Source organism: Symphalangus syndactylus, chromosome 9 (genome assembly GCF_028878055.3).
Source record: "Symphalangus syndactylus isolate Jambi chromosome 9, NHGRI_mSymSyn1-v2.1_pri, whole genome shotgun sequence".
NCBI classification, from domain to species: Eukaryota; Metazoa; Chordata; class Mammalia; order Primates; family Hylobatidae; genus Symphalangus; species Symphalangus syndactylus.
The window spans coordinates 136,117,302-136,129,474 of record NC_072431.2 but is presented as its reverse complement, the minus strand read 5'-3'; the positions used below and the strand labels follow the sequence as shown (position 1 = coordinate 136,129,474).

The 12,173-nt window shown below is 35.9% G+C and overlaps 1 long non-coding RNA gene across 3 annotated transcripts in view; it reads left to right on the top strand.

The window, feature by feature from the left end:
• LOC129490444 (uncharacterized) overlaps positions 1-11,709 on the top strand; it is a 153,983-nt gene extending 142,274 nt beyond the window's left edge. For all 3 annotated transcript variants that reach the window (XR_010113773.1, XR_010113774.1, XR_010113775.1), the window contains 3 exons: positions 7,265-7,441; positions 8,248-8,419; positions 10,209-11,709. This is a non-coding gene — a long non-coding RNA (uncharacterized lncRNA). The remainder of the gene's footprint in view (positions 1-7,264; positions 7,442-8,247; positions 8,420-10,208) is intronic.
• Positions 11,710-12,173: the final 464 nt, after the last annotated feature.

Genomic DNA, 12,173 nt, shown 5'->3' with positions numbered 1-12,173 from the left:
CTAAGATAGTGAGGAAGTTTAAAGTCAAGATCTAGGAAAAGACAAGAAACTAGAGAAATAAACCCAGCCATAAAATCACTTTTTTTCCCCCCTGAGGGCTTCTGCCACGTCTAGGGAAGCAGCTGCAAAGCTAAACTGTATTTTTTGATGATTCCTCAGAGCCGGACAAACAGAAATCAGAAACTAAAACCTGCCAGGAATAGGGATTCAGGAATAGGGATTTAATAACTCAAGCCCCCTTTGAGCTGAGAATCTGAAAGGCCACACTCTCAATATGAGGAGTAGCTGCTAGGAAACCAGCCCTTGCATAGAATTGTAGTCAGTTTTGCATCATTTAACAGTACAAGTAAACTTCAACTCTGACATTATATTAAGATATTTCTGAAATGATAACACACACTGCTATTTGCAGGAGCAAATGAATATCCTCTCAAGAGAAAGACATCATCGTAACAGGCCTCAACACTTCCTCCATATGACTTATAAAACATAATTTCCATCATGCAATGAAAAATAAGGGTTTACAAGGCAACAAGATCACTGAATGAGTAACAGAAGACAGAGAAGCAACAAAAAAAGCCTCCAAAACATGAATTATTGAAATGATCGGATATGGTTCACAAAATGACTATGCTTTTTACATTTATGAAATAAATTCCAGGCTTAAAAACATCAGTGAAAAGGAAACTCTAAAATTTAATGTGACATATTAACAAAAAAATCCAAAAATATAATACTCAAAATTAAGATGGGCTTAAGAGCAAATGAAAGGTAGCTAAATAAAAAAAATTTTTAATGGAAGACAAGAAGAAAACATCCTCCAGAATGCAGCACACAGAAATAAAAGGGAAGAATTGGAAAAGAGTGGACAAGAGGCCTAAGTGGTCAGTGACAGGTTGTAGCCCAGAAAGTGTGAAGGGAATGGGACAGATATAAAATTGGAAGAAATAACAGCTCTGAATTTTTCGAAAGTAAAAACGGTATTAATCTACAACTTTAAGAATCTCCATATATCCTAAGCAAAATAAATTATAAGAAACTCACACCCAGACATTGTAGCAAAACTTCAGACAACAATAGACAGAGACAAAAATCTTAAAGCATCAGAAAAGAAGCAGTTACTTTCAAAGGAAGAACAGTTAGACTGAGAACTGACTTCTCAATAGTAACAAAGGAAGCCAGCAAGCAATGGAAGGGTTTTCAATTAACACTGAAGTTTGATACAAAAAAAAAAAAAAGTTGTTACTTGTAGTTAAATTACTTTAAAAAATTGAAAAATTACAACTGTGAAGATAGTACAGACAAAAATTGGAATGATAAAAAAATCCAAATAGAACAATTGGGATAAGTAGCACAAAATAAGATGATAAATTTAACTCAAATATATCAGTAATTACGTTGAATATAAAAGGATCAAAAACTCAATTTGAAAGCAAAATGTGCAAATTGGATTGAAAACAAAAGAAAATGCAATTATGTACTGTTTATAAAAACTTATCTAAAATAAAAGGATATAGAAAATTTGAGAATAAACAGAAAAAAAGAATCCTTTAAACACCAACCCAAAGAAATCAGCTATAGCTATACTAATATACTCTTTTTATATAATAAATACAGTATAATAAACTCTATAGATAAATACATCTCTACATAATGATAAAATGTCCTATTTACCATGAGGATTTAAAATTTGCACACACCTAATAACAAGGCCTCAAAATATGCGAGAGAAACATTGACATAATTAAATGAAAAATAGACAAATCCATAATCATAGTGAGACATTTTTATTATGACTCAGTAACTTATAGAAAAATAAAACAAAAAAGAAGGAACATACAAGATTTAAATAACACGATTAACAAAATTGACCTAACAGACACAGCTGCAGAAAACTTACTCTTTTCAAGCATGCACAGTCACAAAATTCTCAGTAGAATATGTTTTCTAATCCAATGAAGTTATACTAGATATTAATAAAAATTAATTTGGAAATGAAGAAATCTACTTCTAAATAACTAATGGGTAAAAGAAGAAATCACAATAGAGATTAGAAATAATTTGAACTAAATAGTGATAAAAATACAATAAATCAAAGCTTGCAGACAGCAGCTAATGCAGTACTGTACTTAATTATGTTAGAGAAGAAGAAAGGCAAAAAAATCATGATCTAAGCATCCTTGTAAAGATATTATTAAAGAAGAGCAAACAAACCCCAGAGAAATTAGAAATAAAAATGAATAATGATTTGGGCAGACGTTAAAAAAATAAAATAAACATACAACAGAGAGGATCTGCAAAGCCAAAAGTTAGTTCCTTGGAAAAGCTGATAGAACAGACAAAACCTTGGCAGAATTGATCCAGAAAAGGAGAAAGAAGGCCCATTAATCAATATGAAGAATGAAAAAAAGGATATTGCTACAGATTCTACAGATATTAAAAAGATGAAAAGAGGATGCTATGAGTGAGTTTATGTCAACAAATTTAAACATTTAGATGAAATGGAGAAATTCTTCGGCAAATTAACTTATTCAAGAAATGGAGACTGTGAATAGGCCCATAAAATTGACTCAATGATTAAAATCCTCTCCACAAATAGAACTCTAAACCCACCCAGATGGTTTCAATGGTAAGTTCTGTCAACTTTAAGGAAGAAATTATTACAGGTTTAAAAACTTTAAAAAATGGGTGCAGTCCTAAAATCACTTTGTAAGACTAGCATAATCTTGATAAGAAATGCTAACAAATGCAATAACAGAAGGAAAAGCTACCAGCCATTTTCATTCATGAATATAGATGCAAAAGTTTTAAATAAAATATAAGAAAGCATTATGACCAGGTTATATCTTCCCGGGAATATAAGATACAATCTCATCAAATTTAACATTGATTCATAATAAAAATTTGTTATAAAATGATGCAGAAAGAAAAGAAATCCTTATAACATTCTTAGAATAAACAGTTGAGAGTGTTTCCTCTATGATCAGTAAGAGGGCAAATATACTCTCTTTTCAACATTATGCTTTTTAACATCACTTGCTGGTGTAGCAAAGCAAGAAAGAAAATAAAGGATTGGATAAGTGCCCATCAACTAATGAGTGGGTAAAGAAAATGTGATATATATACACCATAGAATACTATTCAGCAATAAAAAGGAGTGAAATGTCTTTTGCAGCAACTTGGGTGGAGTTGGAGGCTATTATTCTAAGTGAAGTAACTCAGGAATGGAAAACAAAGATCGCATGTTCTCACTTATAAATGGGAGCTAAGTTAAGAGAACACAAAGGCATAAGAATGATGCAATGAACTTTGAGGCCTTGGAGGGGAAGGTTGGGAGAGGGGTGAGGGATTAAAAAAAACTACATATTGGGTAACTGGAGAAGTATCCTATGAACATATATATTGGAAACTGAAAATGTAATTATTCAAATTATAATTCTTTCAAAATTTATATATAGATTCAACGGAATCTTAATGAAAATCTCAACAGATTGGTTAATGGAACTAGATAAGCTGATTCTAAAATTTTATTTTTAAATATAAAAGGCTAAAAATAGCGAAGATTTTCTTAAAGATGCATAACAAAGTCAGGGGATTCGTTCTATATGATATCCAATGAGTATGGCATTGGCATAAGGCTAGACAAACAGAATGAGAGCAGGACACAGGGAGTGAATGAACAGACACACATATATTTGGACACTTGAATTTGGATAAAAGAGGCAATGTAGGAAGGAAGGGAAAAGATAGTCTTTTCAACAGAAGGAACTGGATCAAAGAGATATTCAATGGAAAAAAAAGAATGAAATTTTACCTCTTCCTCACAACATAAGTAAGTTAATTATTACAGACAAATTATAGACCTAAATGTGAAAGGCAAGACAACATTGTTTCCAGATGATAATACAGGATTGTCTTCATGACTTTGCATTAGTGCAAATGTTATAAACCTACACCCAGATGCCTGTGCTGATATTGACATGTATGGGAATTTGGCCAGTCTGCACTCAATGCCTGTCTCATCCAACCATCTTAAATAAGTCATCACCATGTGGCTACCCTTTAAGGAGCAACCACAACTACTAAGACCAAAAGAGAATCCTGACATCTGGTGAGGTGAAGGAGGGCCCTAGTACCTTTATTTGTGGGTAGAACTGGGCTTCTGTGGACTGAAAATCTGAGGACCAAACAGCAACTTTACAATAAAGAACCTGAGCTCTGATAGAAGGGAGACAATGGTTACTTCTTTTCATGGATTCTAAATTCTATCTGCCAGTCACTTTTTGTGTGTGCATTCATTGAGGGTGTACAGAATGGAATTACAGAGGCAGAAGAAAATGAGGTCTCTGCCAAACTGATAGTTTAAAAAACATTTTAGTGCCCTACTTAACTGTAATTTGTTTTAGTTTTAAACAAGAAAAACCCAGCATGTAAGCAAAGCAGACTGGACTTGAACAGATAAGGAATGTAAAGCACACAGGAGAGTCATGGGGGTCCTGAAGGGGGATTAGAAGTTGGACAACTTTTTATGCAATGAACAACGTTGCATTGGTAAGATATAAGAGCATCATAAAATACTCCTTTCCCTTTCTTCTTCCCCCACCTCCCATCCCTAAAATTTCCTTGACCTTTTCTCTGATGTTTGAAATTCCACCTTGGAGGAGTCTCTTTAGCCAAAGGTTTGATTCTTATTACAAATGTGAGGCAAAGCAATGTCATTACCTGCATTTTGATATAAATAACTTAATATGGAAAATAAGTTCTGATGGGAAGAAAGCATGAAGTACTAACAGGAGTGAAGGGATGGTTTCCACGGAGCAAAAAGGCAGGAAAACAAGGAGCAGGACTTGAAGGACAGGTGCTTCGAGAAAAAGTAGAGCAGATACATGTCAGCTTGGAATTAGGCAGAGAGATGTGGTTCAGGATTGTGGGTCCCTTGGGGTAGTAACCAATCAGAGGCTCATTTTTCTCACCTGTAAAGTGGGAATATATACTACCTGCCTTTGCTTAAGGACTAAATAAAATAATTATGTTACAGCACTTGATGGAATATTAGGCCCAGAATAGGAGTTAATTAAGCATTAGCTCCTATATAGCCCAATTGTTTTGTTTTCTTTTTTAACCAAGAACAATCTCCTTCTGAGTCAATTCCTTTGCAATATCTTACATCTATCTGTGCACTTAAATGTTTTCATTGATGTATGGCTATTGGATGACTTAGGAAAACATTCTTTTTTCTTTTTTTTTTGAGGCAGAGTCTTGCTCTGTCGCCCATGCTGGAGTGCAGTGGCGCAATCTCGGCTCACTGTAACCTCTGCCCCCCGGGTTCAAGCAATTCTCTGCCTCAGCCTCCAGAGTAGCTGGGATTACAGGTGCACCACGCCCGGCTAATTTTTCTATTTTTAGTACAGACGGGGTTTCACCATCTTTGCCAGGCTGGTCTTGAACTCCTGACCTCGTGATCCACCTGGCTCACCCTCACCAAATGCTGGAATTACAGGTGTGAGCCAACGTGCCCAGTGGAAAACATTCTTTAGAAAAAAGCAGAGTGAGTTTATCTGGTATTTCCTGTCTCATAATATTTTTTTGTTACTATCTTTCGGAGGAGCTATCAGGAATCTGAAGCAAATAAAAATATCCTTTTATATTTTTTCTTACTTCAACTTGATAATGTTTCTTATATATTTTCCTGATGAAATGTATGGAAATATTGATAAAAGTACATCATGATCTGAAATAATGTGAATCGTTTGGAGATGACTCAAGGACAAGAATCTTGAGAGAGAAGTCTACATCCCCTAAAAGCAATGACACCATTTCTTTGAACAAGGCCAAGACAGAATCTAATTTATGGAAAAGCAACATAGCTGTTTCTTTCCCTTTTGAACAGTGGCTTTTAAATATTTTTTTTTCCTTACCACAACCCACAGTAAGAAATACCTTTTACATTGTGATCTGATACACACACATGCATGGTATATGTGTGTATCTGAAATAATAGCTTCATGGAATAAAGCTTACCCTTATTCAATTTGGTGCACTCTGAAATGTTCCATTCTACTCTATTTAACTTTTTAAAATGCTGTTTGAGATCATTATATTGATTTTATGTTCCACACTTCAAACATCACTGCTTTAGGGTTTTACTTATTTTGCTTTTCTGAATGGCAAGCCTTCTCAAGATGGTCTTAAATGCACTTAGTTTGGTCCTGTTTTCTTTTCTGGGATATTCTGTATCTCTAAATACAAATATGAAAAGGAATTTATTAGCTACAATGGAAGGATGAGAAAAATCAATTTATGATTGCCCCACAATTTAAGGAAAGTTTACCATCTTTTACATTCCTGGCCCATTCAAATTCTTTCATTCCTCTCTGTTCCTTTCATATTTTTACCAAAGACTGATTTCCAGTTGTTACTAGGCATACCAGGCTTATTAAAGGGAAGGGAGGAGACTGACATTTAATAAGCACCAATTATGTACAAGGTACCTTGCATACATTATTTCTCCCAATAACTACTCATGGTATTTTTTTATTCATAATTTTATTGCATATATTATTTCTTCCCAATAACTACTCATGGTATTTTGTAATTCATACTTTAAAACTTATAAGAAAACAGGGATTGAGAGAGATAAAATAACTTACCCAGGGTCAAAAAGTTCAAAAAGTTCAAAAAGCTGGTTTGTGGTAGAGCTGGCCCCCAAACTGAGGCCTGAGTAGGACAAAAATCACTGCAATGTATTGTCTTGATGTCAACATAAAAACCACAAAAAAGAAAAAAAAAAGAGAACAATTAGACTTATGTTTTTAATCTGCTAACATTAGGAAGGCACGTGTATATGTTTCTCTTTGAATTATTGTTGCTGTTGTTGTTAGAGTCTTATATATTTACCAGTCATTATACAGAACATATGTTGAACTTCCCAACATGTATTATGTGTATACAGTCTCCCCAGCACACTATTTATTCATTTAGAGTACTCCAGAGCTCATAACCTACTTGCGTAATTTTCCCCACAAGGACTCCATGTTTTCTGCTGGCTTTACAAAGACACTCAGGATTCTAATTTATTTGCATCACAACATTTACCTTTATTAGCCCCCTCAATATTGAAGAGAAAATCAAAATAAAATGCTTTCCTTTGTAACCTTTAGTTCTAAGCAGGTCCCATTAGGGACTTTAAAATATTCACTTTTGAAGCTGATTCCTGCATTGGTAAACACTTTGCATGACATTAAATAAGCTTTGCCTGTTCTAGGAGACAGTGGATTAAATTAAACAGTAGTGCATATCACTTGGCTGAAGTGACAGGAATAAAGAACAGAATGCATCCACTCCTCCAGTCTCATTAAGCTGCCTCTTTCTCCTGAAATTGGATTGGGATTCCAGGACACCTCTCAACCTACAGGAAACACTGGATCTAAAGCTGAAACAGGTACCCAGTGCCTTTTGAAAAATTAACTGCTCTATTGAAATGTAATTTACATACCATAACCCAGTACAGTTTCCACCCACAACAAAATCCCTGATTCTGGAACTTAAAAGGAAAGGAATAATAAACATAAATTTCACGCTTTCACTAGTTTGCACTCAATCAGTCTGGCTTATAATTTTGCTCTCTCCCTCTTTCCCATTCCCCCCTCCCACCCCACTGCCCTTCTACTAGATTCTCCTCGTATACTATATCGACACGTCCACTCTGCTATTTCCACTTACAGGCTTTCAAGAATTCCTTACTGATTATGTTTTATTTCAGGGTAGGGACAACTATAAAATAGCATCATTATACTTAAACACACAGCTATCCCCGTGTTACAACAGAATTAAGGTACACCTGGTGCTTTCTGTCTAGAGGAAAGCAAAGTGGTAAGAAGAATGAAATTTCAGGTATAGTCTTGCAAATCGCCATTAACAGTGAATATCAAGTGTTTCTTCATAGAGTTTTGAATGGTGGTATGGATGGAGACGAACGCCAGTGTAGTGACTAGGCGAAAGTTGAGATTACCATCATACATAGGATGCCACAATGGCACAGTGGAATCATCAGTGTTATTTTCTGAGTAATGTCTTCAATGGTGGTGATGTCTTTCTTAAGTTTTGATAGTCCTTCCACTACCTCTCTAGCTCATCCCAGGCTGGCAGACATATAAACATTGTTTAGGATCCAAAAGATCCTGTGAAAAATAAGAACAGTTGAACTGTGGTTTCCTCACATTAATTGTGAGCCTACGTGATTCTCAGGTTAGAGTGGGAGATCCCGTATGACAGAATGCTCTCCTGGAGATGAACTGATTTGTGTTTTTGACTCCATATGAGAAGGGACATGCCAGATAACCAACTTTGGAACTCACATTTTGGGAAGAAGGGATAAGAGGAAGTCCTGGCACCACTGAAGTGAACTCTACTTCCGGAGGTAGGTGCAGGACACGTGTCCCTGTGGTAATGATAAGAAGGCCACTGTACCTAGCAATTACGGGGGACAGGCAACATAGAAGCTGCCTCTTGAAACAAGTTGTCTTTCACCCTGAAAAGGAGGTATCATCAGGCAACTTACGCTTTAGCTTAGAAAAGTGAAAGTTATATAAATCCTGACTATAGATTCCTGAAAGGAAGAGAGGCCATTGGAAAAGCTGAAGAAGAAAAACTATAGGGAACTTTTGGCTGAGATTAAAATGGAAGGAGTTGCATCTCTGAAAGGACTGCAGAGGCCTGAATGGGAATCTGGATAGTGAGGCAGTATTTTAGAGTGACCAAGAATCTTCCATGGGACCGCAAAGGGCAGATTCACAGTAGCAACACGATGTTTAAGTTGTACTGATGTTTTTGGACTACATAAGACCCAGGATTTTGGGGATAATTTATGGAGAAAAGATGTATCTGTTCTCTGTTGCTGCTATAACCAATTACCACAAACTTAGTGGCTTAAAACAATACAAATTTATTATCTTACAGTTCTGTAGGTTTGAAGATTGAACTGGGTCTCGTAGGGCTAAAATAGAGGTGTAGTCAGGGCCACATCCCTCTGGAGACTCGAGAGGCGAATCTGTTTCTTTCCCTTTCCAGCAATTGAGGACTGCCCACATATTTCAGCTGGCGACCCCTTCCTTCAGCAGTGAGGCTGAGTCCTCCTTACACTGCTGCCTCTCCGGTTCTTTTTCTTCTGCCTCTCTCTTCCACTCATAAGAACCCTTGTGATTATATTGAGCTCACTTGGATATTTCTCCCATTTTTAGGTCAGCTGGTTGCCAACCTTAATGCCATGTGCAACCTTAATTCTCCTTTGCCATGAAACCTAATATTCACAGGTTCCAGGGTTTAGGAAACACATCTACTGGGAGGGCCTCTATTCTGCCTACCACACAAAGGAATCCAAACAGAGAGATACTGAATTTCCTGGTAATACCGTAGGTAGTAGGTAAAAGTGCAAGCAGGCTAAGATATAGATTCAGCCCTGGTTCCCAACACTAGCTGCATATATAATCATGTGAAAGCCTTAAAAATGCAAATGACCAGATTACACCCTCAGACATTCTAATGTAATAGATTTGGTATGAGTTCCAGACATTGTAATATTGGGATACATAGATCTGGATAACCCAGGTGATTTTTACGTGCAGGCAGGATTGAGAATCACTGATTTAGGATGAGGAAGTCGATACTTTAGAAGATGAGGACAGAAATCTAGAGCACTCATGTCCTAGAATTCTGTTCTTTTCTAATTTCCATCAGGTATTTTAGTTACATATCCTGTCCCACTTCTTTAATTCACCTCTAGCTCTCAAATTTAATATATGAGCTTTAAGTATTATTAGAAGTAAATAAATATATGCTTAGAAAAAATGTTATTCTTAATTGCACTTTACACATTTTAATTTACTCTTCTGATCTGTCTAAACTTGTTTTCCAAAAATTGCTTTAACTAAAAAACTATATCATTAAGAGTTCATCAATAATAGTTTATTTCATGATCTATACCTCGCTCATTTGTAATGAAGAGTTAAACTATGTGTCATTTACCTTAATGAAATCTATTCTCATGCAGCTTCACTCTACAGTGTTTACTTCATAAACACTTCATGGTATTTGAATCAGTTTATGCATTTTCTATTTTGTTACTTTTCTTATTTTATTTCGTTCTTGCATATAAAATTGTTGGTAGTTGCCATGGCAATTCTAATTGATTTCTTTCTGCTGTTTTGCAGGCTTTTAAAAAGATTTGCACAATACATCCTTCATATTGTTATTTTTATCTCTGTAAGTTTGTAATGGCCTCTAAAAAAAAAGCTGTGTAACAAGAGCATCAGATGTTACTTCGCTCACTGCTGAAGGCTGTGAAGAACAGAAGAAAACTAGGAAGAAAACCAAGCTGGGAAGGGCAATGAAGGAACAGGTTAGAGTTCAAAAGTAAAAGTATGTTCCACACAAAAGAAAGAGTTCAGGTACGTGAATCAGCAGCAATGCAAGGGCAAGAGATGTGCTTTTAGAGAGAATTGAACTTGTCAATGTGACTCAGCTCTGGAAGACCAAAAAATTATGGAGGGAGAGGCAGGAGAGGGAAACCAGGTGAAATGTCCCCATTTTCTTTGTTTATCTTCTGGTGAATCTCAAAATCTTCTGTTATTCACACACACACACACGAGCATGCACTCATGGAATGTATCAGTATATGTATTGTCAAAATCAGCTCACAGTCTCATTTCAGTAAAACAGAAATGTGATCCCTCACAAGATGCTGTGTTGCTGATAAACTGCCTTCTTCTAGGAGACGAGCCACAGTGTCATTTTCAGTCCTAGAGATCATAAGAAAAAGAAGAAAGTCTCTTGGGGATCTGAAATGAATTAGATTTGATTTTACATTTACTGTAAAACGCCAGAAAATTTACATTTGTTTTACTTACACCATATATTTTTTCCAAAAGTTAATCGCTATGGACTGCAGACAAACATATCAAGGTAAAATAACAACTCTTCTAGAGCAGAATACAGGTAAATTTCAGACACAGATGTGTGCACTAAGATGTCTGCACAATGATTAAAGTTTAGTTGTGAATTTGCCTTTGAGATTCCCATTGGCCAAAATGAAGAGAAAAGCATGATCGGAATCAAGACTCAAAGTGCCTGGAAGGAAGCATTTGTCAGGTATGCTGGAAAAAACAATATTTCCAAGAATTGAGATGGAAGAAATTTCTCCAAGGAGAGGATATTTTAATATAATAGACAATGGCCTCAACAATATCCCTGCAATATGGAACAGTATGTTTCACACAGCCATTTTTAAATACTTCTCATCAAGTGAAGTGAAGGGCATAATGCTGGCACACAACTGAGAAACAGCTATTAAATGAGGGTGAAAAGTTCTGAAGACCAAATATTCTGCTCTTGGATTACCTTGGTGATCAGAAAGTGACTCTATGTGGACAGGACTATGTAGCTAGCATACCTATTTTAGAGAACACTTGTGCCCCATCCCATTGCATGGCAAAATCAAGAGATTTGATGAAGTTGTACCCTATAAACCATTTCAGATCCTCAACTTTACAACAAAGAAACATCACCTCATCCTCATTCACTCAGATGAAAAAAGATCTTTGTGATAGTAAAAATGATATATCTGAGGAACCATTATAAAAATTACATTACACAGGCTATATGAAATATGCAAAAGCTTTGAAAAATAAATGCCTAGAATAATCCCCCATAAAACTTTTAGGTGGATTATTATGACCCTATTCTTCTGGTACAAACATAAATGTGTTTCCGATAAATGTATTTTATTATGTTTTGCTTCATATGAACACCCTATTATAAATTCAGGATGGTTAAAAGCAAACTTGAAGACCCCTCTCTTCCTCTGGCAGTCAGGAGAAGGTTTTTTAAACCAAAAACATACGTTTAAATTTAGCTCCACATGTGCCAGCTAGCTATTGACTGAACACTGACATGTGTTTGAGCTCTAGGGATCTCAAATCTCTCTCTGCTTCTCTCCTCAGTTCTCTTACACCACGCATCTCTCTCTCTCTCTCTCTCTCTCTCTCTCTCACACACACACACACACGCACGCACTCTCTCTCTCACACACACACACACACACCACATATTGGGAATTCAGAAATTTAGCAGGTAATAGACCTAGTATTCAGAGCACTGTCCTTGATGAAAAAAACAGT